This window comes from Pinus tabuliformis, chromosome X (assembly GCF_031772625.1).
Source record: "Pinus tabuliformis cultivar Carrire ecotype Pingquan chromosome X, CPIR1, whole genome shotgun sequence".
NCBI classification, from domain to species: Eukaryota; Viridiplantae; Streptophyta; class Pinopsida; order Pinales; family Pinaceae; genus Pinus; species Pinus tabuliformis.
The window spans coordinates 979,055,461-979,068,299 of record NC_142308.1 but is presented as its reverse complement, the minus strand read 5'-3'; positions in this window follow the sequence as shown (position 1 = coordinate 979,068,299).

The following is a 12,839-nucleotide window of genomic DNA, read 5'->3' as shown; positions in this document are numbered from 1 at the left end:
TAGCAATCCCTTATCCATTGCCCTTGCTTTAGGTTGATTTTCGTTCCTACCTTGTTCTTATTTTGCTGCTAACTCTATGATTGGAGGTGCCTACCCTAGGCTGGGTGGTCATCCATGGCCAATCTAACCTCTCCTTCTAGGCTCGATCCAAATATAACCACCTTTAACGTGCTAGTTTATAATGGGCCCAAGTTTCAAAAGGCTTCATCCTCCTATTTTGTCAAAAAGTTTGATGAGATCCCAAATGTTCAAAGTTATGCACCCCAAGATAGGTTGTGTGCTCTTTAGTTGGTAGATTGAGGACTAGTGGGGAAATTTACGAGCTTGTGACCTTCCCCAAAAACTATCTTCCAACGGGTAGTGAACAACTAGAAACCACTAATCAAGGGTGAAGTTACCTCCTCATTCTGTGACAAGAGCTATTTTACATTTTTCTTTGAAAAAACAAAGCAGATCAAGATTCGATCTTCCATAATGGCCCTTATTTTATGGGAGCACGAGGGATTTACCTAGATCACTGGAGCCCCAAATTCAATCTGAATTACAATGTTCCCTCCACGCTTTATGTCTCAGTTAAGTTATCATTTCTTCCCCTGCACTATTAGCATGATGCAACCTTTCAGAGGATCAACAATGCCATAGGAAAATATGTTGATTGCATCGAACTGTATGATAGTCATTTTTCTTGTGCCTATATTTGTGTCAAGGTCAATTTGGATAAAGGATTACAAGCTACAGTCAACCTTTTTCTAGAGAGTTGGACCCATATCTAGGAAGTGGACTATGATCAACTCCTATTTAAACACAAAATATGTCATGACTATGACAACGTTATGAGAAAATGCCACAAGAGACTAGAAGAATAGGATGAGCAAGGAGAGCTAGGAGACCAATCGAAAGAAGTCAAATGGAAGAAAGGTTCCCAAAAGAAGCAACCTCCAGCTAAACAGTACATTGAGCAAATTCATGATAAATCTAGTGCTAGGGCAGAAGGATAAAATAAAAAATTCTACCCTTGAAGGCACCAACAAAAAATTACTTCCCTAAATAATGAAATCAATGATGGGGAGATTCCACAATAAAACCCCAACAATTTTGAACAACCTCATATTCCTTTGGTTCCTCAAGTTCCTTCAGAGCCGATGATTGATACTAATTCCAAGGAGGAACTAAAGCCATAATAAGGGGAGTCCTCAAATGATGAAGAATATTTCCTTTTTTTATGAGCTAGCACCACTGGAGTTGTATTCACAAGCTCTACTGATGAGAAATCTAAAGAATAAGTTGTTGTTGAGAGGAATTGTCGAACCAAACATTCTTGTCAGAAATCCAACATAGAATTACGTATAGAGAAAACCAAAAAGGAAAAGGAGTTCAACCATCAATCCATTCTGCAAATCATTCACATTGGAGATGCATTTGGAAAAGGAAATAAATAAAGTTCATGCACTGCCCCTCCCAAGTGGGGCCCCCATCCAAAAATTAAACAATGATAGTTCTCTCTTGGAACTGTAGGGGATTGGAGTATGATAAGAGATGATCAAAGGATAAATGTTTAATAAAAAAGAACGATCTTCAATCAACCTATTTCAAATGACTATGCTATAAGAAAGGGAGGTTATAACTCACCAGCATTAGTTGTGGACCAAAAGAAGCATTGCCTCAATTAGTGTTAGAGGTGCATCGAGTGGCCTCTGTATGCTATGTGATCTAAATGAGTTCCATTGCATAATTTTTTTACAAAATGTTCATTGGTTTGCAACTTCCTTTCTAGATTTAAGTACAAATCAAGTTTGATTTGTAGTTAATGTTTATATGCTAGTCCATTTATGTGAAAATTAAGAGTTTTGGGGATCTCTCCAATGCTATAGTGACTATGTGTTCAGGGATTTCAACATATATAGGGTAGACTCCAATAACACATTGCATGTTTGGGAAAATAGAGAAGGCTCGCCTTTCTGAGACCCCTTTCAAGAGAATATGGAAGACCATATTAATCATTCCAAATTAATTGATATTAATCCTTCGAGCGTTGACTACACATGGGTGAATAGGTGAGTTGGTCAAAATCATATGGCTGCTAGGTTGGACAACTTTCTCATCTGTAACAATTTTGTGCTCTGTAATATTCGCATGAAATTTGATATCCTTCCCTAGAATCGATTTGATCATAGACCCATTAAACTTGATCTATTTCTCCCAGTCAATTATGGCCCAATCCCATTTTGATTTGACCCCTTAAGGATTCATAACTTTGATTCTCATAATTTGGTCACCCAGGCATGGATCCCTTGGCTAGAAGGAAACTCAATTCACGTATGGGAAAGAAAAATCAAGCACAAAAATCCTACATCAAAGCTTGGGTCAAATCCTATATTCCTACCAAACAATCAACTGTTTAAGAGATCAAGTAGAAAATCGAGCATCTCCACATCTCCATGGATTTGAAAAAATGTTTCCTCTGATATGTTTCTCTAGGATAGTTCTTTATTTTATAAATATCACTCCATGATGAAGAAAGAATAGGAATATTGGAGCCTAAAGTCCAAAAATGTGTGGCTCCAAACTAGAGACAAAAACACAAAATTCTTCCATAAACAAGCTAAATATTGGTAGAGGAAAAAGACAATCCAAGAGATAAAAATGAATTACATCAAGGTAAGGGACTTCCAACAAATTAAGGAAGAATTTGTGGCATAATCCCTTTTAGGAATCTAAATATTACATGCTAGAAAATATCCCAAAGCTTATCAATGTATAGTTTAACCAGTAGATAATTCTCCCCCCTTTCAGAGGATCAAATTCACCCTCATAGATTTACATCCTATTTTTACTAGTATTTATGGGGTTTAATAAAATGTGACTTATGTAGAATGATTGGATATTCGTTAAATAAAATATGTATTGGAGGCAACATCAATTCACCATTCCTCACATTGGTTCTTAAATAGAAAAACCCCTCCTCCTTCAACATGTTCAAACCCATTTCCTTGTGCAATGTTTCTTATAAAATTATTTCCAAACTTCTTGTTGAATGTCTTAAAAACCTTCTCCCTACTATCATATTAGAGAATCAAGATGGTTTCCTCTCATGGAGGAAAACTTTTGATAATATTATTCTTGTTCACGAGGCCATGATTTTGAGCACCTAAAGAAGAGACAGGGGGATTTCCATCAAACCATATATGGTGAATGCATTCAACAGAGTCAACCACAATTTTCTTGTTAAAGTTCTAAGAAAATTGGGATTCAATAACATCTTTATCCAGTGGATTTTCCTCTCTATTGTATCTCCATGGATTTCCCCTATGGTAAATGGTAGAGTTATCATATTCTTTTGAGCTTCTAGAGGTTTATGCCAAGGGTTCCTACTCTACCCATTTCTTTATATTCTCCTTGAAGAATCTAAGAGTTGCCATCCAGAATTGAAACACAAAAATTGTTTCCTTATTAAACTATGTTTCACCTAGAATATTAAAAGTATCAATCACACTTAATTTATGAATGATACCATCCTTCTTGGGGATTCTTTTGTTGCAATAGCTCTCGCTTCGAATAAGTCCTGGGAAATTTTCTAGCATCTTTAAGGGGATTAACCAACTTAGTAAAGTCCCATATCTTTATGTGGACCATCTCAGTGGCCACAAGGATGCAGATTTGGGAGGTGTTCGACTTCAGCACTATTGACAACTTGAAAGATTTCAAACATTTGGGAATTCAAATTTTCCTTAAGAATCACTCTTGTCGGGCTTGGAAAAGTGCCTTCTCAAAGGTTAAAATTAAATTGGAACCTTGGGTAGCCCAATGGATAACTCTATCACGATGTTTCATTCTCATTAAAGTTATTTTTGATATTATGGTTTTGTACCAATTCTCTATGTTGCTATCCCCTCAAAATATTCTTCAGGTTCTTGGGAAAATTATTAGGAAATTATAATGGGAAGGTAGCAAGCCCTATTCTAAATATCCCACTTGGTCAATTAGGGCTACCATTTAAGCACCCGTAGAGCATGCAAGTTTGGATATTCATTATCTGAGTCCCATGAACTAAGCTATGGGAGAATAATTGGTTTGGAAAAGTGGAACTTATCCTGAAGAATGGTGGGCTCAGGTCCTCACAACCAAATATTTGCTAAATAATCATTAGACTAACAAATAACTTGTTCCTCCTTTGAGACATTGCACTCCTGTGTGAAAACTCATTTCAACCTCACCAAGTTTGGTTTCCAACCATCTCAGCTAGACACTGAGGAGTGGGTCCAGCACTCATGTTTAGTTAGACTCCATATTGAACCATCCCCTTCTAAGTAACTTTGAATTATTAAGACCTTTGTAGCATTATTTCACAAATCAACAGATATCTATGTTGGCCAAAATTCCAGATAACCTCTCTAGGCTTATGGATCTTCTCAAAGACAATCTGTCGAGTTGTGCTCCATGGAACTAAAAATCAGAAGATGGTTTAGGCTAGAAGTCACATGTGTATATGGTAAAATATGGATATGAATAACCTCTTCTCAAAGCATATACCCCTAAAATATTCTCTTTCGAAATAAATACGGTTAAATAATGCCATTCCGAAATTCAATACATTTTGTTGGATTCTCATGCATAAGAAAAAATTTGCCTCTCAAAAACCTCCAAATAAGAGGCATGTAGGGACCTTCATGGTGTTCTATTTGTCATCAGAAAGAATAATTGATTCCCTATATTTTATTGTCTCGCTCCTACACCAAACATGTATGGTCACTAGTTGTGGGCCCCTTTTCGTCCAGGTTACTTTTGCCTCCCAACCTCCCTGTCTCATTTTCGATTGGCACAAGTAGTACTCTAGATCTCTTACAAGGAAGGAGAATTTTAAGTGGATTTGGATCTCCCTTTCAAAGTACATTTTTTGGAATATCTGGTTGTATAGAAAGAACTCTATTTTAAAAATATATCCATTTCTCCTAGAGATAAAACAATTAAAGCTCTCTTATTGTGTTGAGCATAATAGAAAGATTTTAAATGATCGACATTATTCTTTAGATAATCAAGAATGCATGAGGTGGGATTCATTAGATGGCCCTTGAGGACATTTACCCACTCATGATTCTGTAGGTTTTAACCCTATACAGAAATTACTTGCATATGAATTCTAAAACACAGAAAATAAACAATGCAAGAGAATAACACAGAAAACACATATACACAGAGATTTTCCCCTAGATCCAAAAACCAGGACTACCAACCTGATTTTTCATTATGTTACTTTCAATGTTACAATACATATTTATACATGCCGAAGCATTCAATACCATGGACTGAAAAACCATCACGTCCAAAACCATGGACTGAAAACCATCACGTCCAAAAACATGTGTAAAAATCATGGACAAAACCATAGGTGGGTCCGCCCAACCTAACATAAGGTCCAAAACCAAAATTTTCTGGGGCGCTACCCTCGACCCCATAAAGTGGGGTTACAGGGTACCCCTCAAACCCCTTGTGGCCTCCCCTCCTTTAACCCTTGGATAACTACATGGGATAGTCATGGAAAGAATATAACACAACCCAACATTCTCCCACTTGTTGTTTTCTTTCCACAGTGGGCCATAAGAGAGCTTAGTCATTTATCCAGCCCTACAATGCCCATTGTTTCTCTACACCAAGAGAACTTCTCAGAGCTCACATATTTTGTCAATATGCAGTATTCTTCAAAGCGTCCACCTTTACCAGCAACACCTTTTTGTCTTCTATCATATCCCTCACAAAGTGATATTGAACATTAATGTGCTTTGTCTTTGAATGATATGCAAGGTTATTTGCCAAGATAATTGCACTTTGGCTGTCATAGTATATCCTTATAGATTCCTGTACTAACCCCATACTTGAACACAATCTCTGCAACCAAACTGCTTCCTTGCTTGCATGAGTGGCTGCCATGTATTCTGCCTCTGTAGTTGATAGTGCCACTATAGATTGTTTCTTACTCATCCAACTAACTGGACCTCCAAATAGGTTAAATACATACCCACTTGTAGATCTTCTCTGATCCAGATCTCCAGCCTAGTCTGCATCAACAAAGCCACAAATATCCAACACTCTGTTCAATCCTAGTCTTCCTTGGTAGCACAAACCATAATCACTAGTGCCACACAAATACCTGAAAACTCGCTTCACTGTTGTCCAGTTCTCCTTCCCTAGTTTTGACATAAACCTGTCCAATACTCCCTCTACATGTGCAATGTTTGTTCTAGTACAGACCATTGCATACATTAGGCTACCGGCTACACTTGCATATGGAACATGGGACATGTACTCTTCCTCTTCTTGTGTCTTGGTACACTGTTCAACAGAGAACCTCACACCTACATGAATAGGGACCTTCACCAGTTTACTATCCTGCATATTGAACCTCTACAGTATTGTCTCGACATACTTCCTCTGGTTTAACCAGAGCTTCCTATTTTCCCGATCTCTTTTAATTTCCATGCCCAAAATATAGTTTGCAGCACAAAGATCTTTCATGTCGAATTTGGAGGACAATTGGGTCTTCAAATCCTGGATAATTTCTTTGACATTTCTAACCAGCAGCATATCATCCACATACAAGACCAGATAAATAACATGGTCACCAATTAATTTAAAATACATACAGTGATCTACTTTGCTTCTAGTGAAGCCAAGTCCCCGTATAAATGTATCAAATTTCTGATACCACATCCTTATTGATTGCTTAACCCATACATAGACTTCTTTAACTTCCATACTAGTTCTTTCTTACCCTTCACCACAAAGCCTTCATGTTGCTTCATGTAGATCTCCTCTTCCAAATCCCCATGAAGAAATGTTGTCTTCACATCCATCTGTTCTACCTCAAAATCAAAACCAGTAGCAACAGATAAAAGTAATCTAATAGAAGTTACCATGGCAACAGGAGAAAAAATATCACCAAAATCAAATCCGACACCTGGGAATAACCTTTTGCTACCAACCGAGCTTCGTATTTCTCCATCTTTCCTTCTGCATTTGTCTTGTCCTTGAACACCCATTTTCTGCCAATGGGTTTCCTTCTAGCTGGAAACTCCTCCAGATCCCAAGCCTCATTTTTGTGCAAAGATGCCATTTCATCAACCATGGCCTCTTTCTAAAGTTTTCCATCCTCTGAATCTACTGCTTCCTTCACAGTTCTAGGATCATCATCAGTAATAGATAAAGCAAAAATTGAATAGAAAGTAGATGGATTATACCTTTCTGAATACCTTCTTTCTTGAATTGATCTTCTCACACCCGGAGTTTGTGGCTCTTCATCTTCTAATTCCTTCTCTGTTGTAGGGTCTAATTCTTCCTCCTTAAGCTCAAACTCTATCTTCTCAGGTTCTTTTGGTTGGACTTCATGTTTAATAACATCTTTTACCTCTCTGAACACCACATCTCAGCTGTACACAACCTTCAGTGTGACTGGGGTCCATAGCTTATAACCCTTTAAAGCATCCTTATACCCAATAAATATGCACTTTTCAGATTTACTATCCAACTTGGTTCATTTCTCCTTTAGAACATGTACATATGCATCACATCCAAATACCCTCAGATGTCAAAGAGAGGGTTTCTTACCAGTCCATACCTCTTGTGGAGTCTTATCCTCCAATGCTGATGAAGGTGACCTGTTGACCAGGTAACATGCAGTATCCACTGCCTTTGCCCAGAATTCCTGTCCTAACCCGGCACCACTGAGCATGCTTCTTGCCCTTTCCATCAATGTCTTATTCATTCTTTCTTCCTGCAACTCCATTTTTCTGAGGTGTATATGTAGTAGTCTTCTGTTGTGCTATACCACACTTCTTATAGAATTCTTCAAATTCCTTACTACAAAACTCTTCACCATTATGTGTTTCTTAGCACCATTATCTTCATCTCTGTCTGGTTTTCCACTAGAGCCTTAAATTCTTTAAACCTGTCAAAGACTTCAGATTTCTTCTTAAGGAAATATATCCATGTATTCCTTGAGAATTCATCTATAAATGATACATTGCACACAGACTTACCCAGTGATGGAACCTTCACAGGCCCAAACACATCACTATGCACAAGCTCTAATATTTGTTTCGCCCTCTTACTACCAGAGGGAAACTCACCCAATTCTACTTCCCATATACACGATTTTCACAGAAATCAAAGTCCAGAGAGCTATTACTCATACCTTCTACCATACCTTTATCATGAAATATTTGAAGGCCCTTCTCTCCAGTATCTCCAAGCTTTTGACGCCACAACATGGTCTTCTCTCCAGAGACCACTAGATTTTATGCTTCACTTTCAGGAACCACATAATTGTTGCACCCATCAATAACAGTGCTACCTTGCAGCTTGTACAGAGTTCCAATTCGAACTCCCTGGATCAATACCACTGCTCCCCGAACCATTTTGCATGTATCCTTCTCGAACACTATTTTTACACCTACATCATCCAACTTGCTTACAGAAATCAGATTTCTGGCTAATGAAGGAATATGCAGAACACCTGGAAGTGTTCTAACCCTTCCACCTTGCAACTTCAACTTTACTTTTTTGCGACCAAAGATTCTAGCCTTCCTATCATCCTCCAAGAAGACATCACCACCATCATATTTCTCATACTCGTAGAACCACTCTCTATGGGGAGTGAAGTGAAAGGATGCACCTGAGTCGATCAATCATGCCTCATGATCTACATGTGTACTTGAAGAAGCCAAGTACACATCCCCACCTTCATCTGAGGTGGCTTTTGCCTCTACAAAAGGAGCATCATCAGATCCCTTTCCTTTATTAGGAGCTTTATATTTACAATCCCTTTTGAAGTGCCCTTCCTTTCCGCATTTCTAGCACACCACCTTTATAAGTTTTCCTCGAGATTTAGATCTCCCTCTAGATTTAGATCTCCCACTTGATGACTTATTTTTGTTTCTGTTCTGGGACCATCATTGTACAGACAAGGCATCACCATTTTGGCTCTCCATATTTTTCTATCTCATCTCCTCCATCAGGAAGGATGAGACTATTTCATCAAACTGCAAGGCAATTGCATTACTACCTATTGCAATAACCAGACTATCCCACGAATCTAGTAGAGAACACAACAAACTGATGCACTTATCCTCATCTGAAATTTTAATATCAACAGATGCTAACTAACTTACCACAATATTAAATGAATTCAGATGATCCGTCGAGTCTCCATCTTTCATCCTCAGGCTATACTGCTTTTTCCGTAGGAACATTTTATTCACCAGAGACTTAGATTGGTACAAATTCCCTAACTTGTCCCACAAATCCTTCATCATAGCTTGCCCCGATACATTCATCAATACTGAATCTGAGACACACAATCGTATTGTGGTCTTTGCCTTCTGATCCAACTTCTTCCATTCTTCATCGGACACTCCTGTTGGCTTAGTACCTGGATCTACCGTGATCCACTGATCTTTATCCACCAACAGATCCTCCATCTTGAGTTTCCACGACTGAAAACTCTGACCATTAAATTTCTCGATTTCTATATTTCCACTACTCGCCATCTTCCTTCACCAACAGAATCGATCTCGCAGATCTCCCATTGAACAGGGTGTACCACAAGCCTGAGCGAAACCCCTCAGCAGTAAAAGGGGTCCCCTTGAAGCCAAAACTGCTCTGATACCAAATGTAGGCTTTAACCCTGTATAGAAATTACCTACATATGACTTCTAAAACACAGAAAATAAACAATGCGAGAGAGTAACACATAAAACACGTATACATAGATATTTTTCCCTGGAACCCAAAACTGGGACTACCAGCTTGATTTTTCATTATGTTCCTTTCAATGTTACAATACATATTTATACATGCTAAAGCATCCAATACCATGGACTAAAAAACCATCGCGTCTAAAACCATGGACCAAAAATTGTCGCGTCCAAAAACATGTACGAAAATCATGCACAAAACCATAGGTGGGTCCACGCAACCTAACATAGGGTCAAAAACGAAAATTTTAAGTGGGGTTACGGGGTACTCCTCAAACCCCATGTCACCTCCCCCCCTCTAACCCCCAGGTAACTACGTGGGCTAGTCATGGAAATAATATAACACAACCTAACAGAGCCTTCACACTGCTCATTAGACAATCCCTAGAAGCTTCGACTTTCAGATGTTTACTTTGAGAATTTAAAAAAATCACATAAAACTTGGATCCTATTCCTTCGCAAAACCTTCAAAAAGAATCCTGGGGTGGTAGGAAGGGGAGGGATTCTATTGAATCACAATGAAAATCAATAATTAAAGTACTCATGGGGCCTTGATTACAGGTCAAACAACCTCACTGAGATCTTTTGGCTTATGTTTGATCTACAAGTGGCCAAAGATTAGGAAATCTCCAACATCACAATTCTTATCGCCTCTCTTATAAATGTTCAATATATGCAACAAGTTTCTCTCCCTAAAAATAATCATTTAAGGTTTTATTGGACACAATTCTGAATGTCTTGCATTTCTTTTTTGTCAAGACCTTATAGCACATTGTTTGAACTGAAAGTATAATAGCATATGAGCAAGAAATCAGTGCATTTCTCTTAGAGCCTGGAAACACAATCATTAATGATGCATTTGGATGCAAATATATACCATGAAATATTCTAATAAATTCTCTTTTATCATGTTCTACTGTTACAAACCATTATATTGTGAGCCATTTATTTCACTACTTAGTGGTTCCAAATTGGTTCCTTTATAAGCCACCCCATTCCCTTCTCATTGCACACTTAGACGTAGGGATCATAGGGCTTGGATCAGTCATCATGGTCAAGGTGGATGTCGCGGGTCATTCAAGCCATGTGCCCATTCATTCGCGACATGTGACATTCTAAACTACTAATTAGAAATTCATTTATACTCCATACTTTGTTCAAGGTTGTATGATAACTCCAAGGTGGTGTGAATTGATGGGAATTATGGTTGATGCAATGAATGAGGCATGTGAATCCCCTTATCTAAGGCTAAAATTTATGCACAAAGGTGATGGGATCAATGGATTTTGGATGAGGGAGCTTCTCTGTGAGCTCAGTGCACCTTTTGGGACGCCAGGGTATCTCCTCAAAGGAAAAATGATTCACCAACTGAAAGAACTTTTGGTATTGTTCTATGTTTCAAATTTTCATATAAAATTTTACCATTAAAATTTTGGAGATCCTGTGGCAAGGTCTTGTTGTCAAAATTACTAATTGATTGCAAGTGAGGAAAGTTCTATGCATCATAGTTATGTGGGAGGTCTCTCAAGGTGCTACTTCGTGCAAATTTTAAGGTCTCTGAATGTGTGTTGTTGTTGCTTCATTGTCTCCACCTCTGCTCAACTAGGAAAAGCATGGAAAAGTTTGTTGTGAAAAAGTAAGCATCAAATCCCATGCTAATTGTGTCTTCTTATGTCTTTCAAGGCCTCTCGTCTTGTTCTTTCAAGTACACTTCATTATTGTCCCTTGATTTACCCCTCTCCTAATCATTCATGGGGCTCATAGTTGTGCTTCTCTCAATTTAAGTGGCACTTTGAACATAGTACATGTTGTCCCTCCCCCTACTCTATTTTCCCCTTTTCTACTTCCACTTCTCTTCTTGTGGTCACATGTTTCACTCTAAGAACTCCCATTCCCTTCTCTTGTAGCCTTGCTTTTCTGATTTCATCGTCAGTTACGGAAATTGAATATACTCCCATAGGTCTATGCACCCCTCATAGTTATTAAAATTCCCCTCACCCTGCAATTGAGAATCGAGTGGATATTTTTGTTTTTCAAGGGAAGATTCTTCAATGTACCAATACCACTTAATTTCTGGTTAAGGAAATTCAGAAACTACAAACCCATATCATTCCCCAAGATAATGAATTCTAATCCATAATATGTCAGTTGATTGAGTTTGATCAAGTTGGATATTGGTGGAAACCCACCTATCCCACCCAGACCTCCAGTTAGTTTGATTTGTTTCCTTGTTTATTTCAGCGTTTACAATTTTTAGCAGTTTTTCAGGTCCTGAACTTCTAGAGTCATATTGACACCTGGAACGGTGCTTTTTTTAGGTCCACTACAGACCCATAGCCAAAGGCAGGGGCCTATGGTAAATATTGTAGTACTCAGAGAGACCTTTCCATCAAGTTATGATATGTACCAAATGCAGATAATATGACCAGGTTATGACCCCAAGAAGTTGATTGCCCAACTAACCCCAATGGGGCCCACAAACTCTTGGTGTGACATCTCCTGGGTTAGGTTTTTAGTTGTTAGGGTTTTCTAATTTTTTTCAATAATAAATAGACCCTTGAGCTTCATTGTAACATAGTTCATAGGCATGTAGCCACCACATCTCTTCTCAGAGATATGCTGCCATCACCCAAGATAGTCTTATTTCCATTTTTTGTAGCATATTTCAATATTTGATATTAATGAAATGAAGTGTTAATTCTACTACATCTTTGTATTCATGGTTGTATCTATAATTTTTTGTGTCCCTGTTTAAATTTAGATCAGAGTTTCAACATCAAAGAACAAGCAGTAAACTATAGAAATTTCCACCTGTGGATCACCTGATAATGCAATAGACTAAAGCAAAATACTTGATCTACTTCTACAACCAATTTAGCGGAAGCTTAATTGAACATGAGCAACATCAATAAGAACACATATAACTGATATGGAGAAATCAATCACACATAACACAGAAGAATTTACTGGGGTAGAGCTTAAAAACTAAAAACCCCAACTCTGTATTATCATACAATGGAAATATAGCTAGTATTAGAAAAATAATCAGCTGAAAAGCATCCTGCTCTCTCTGCAATACCTATGATGCTCATA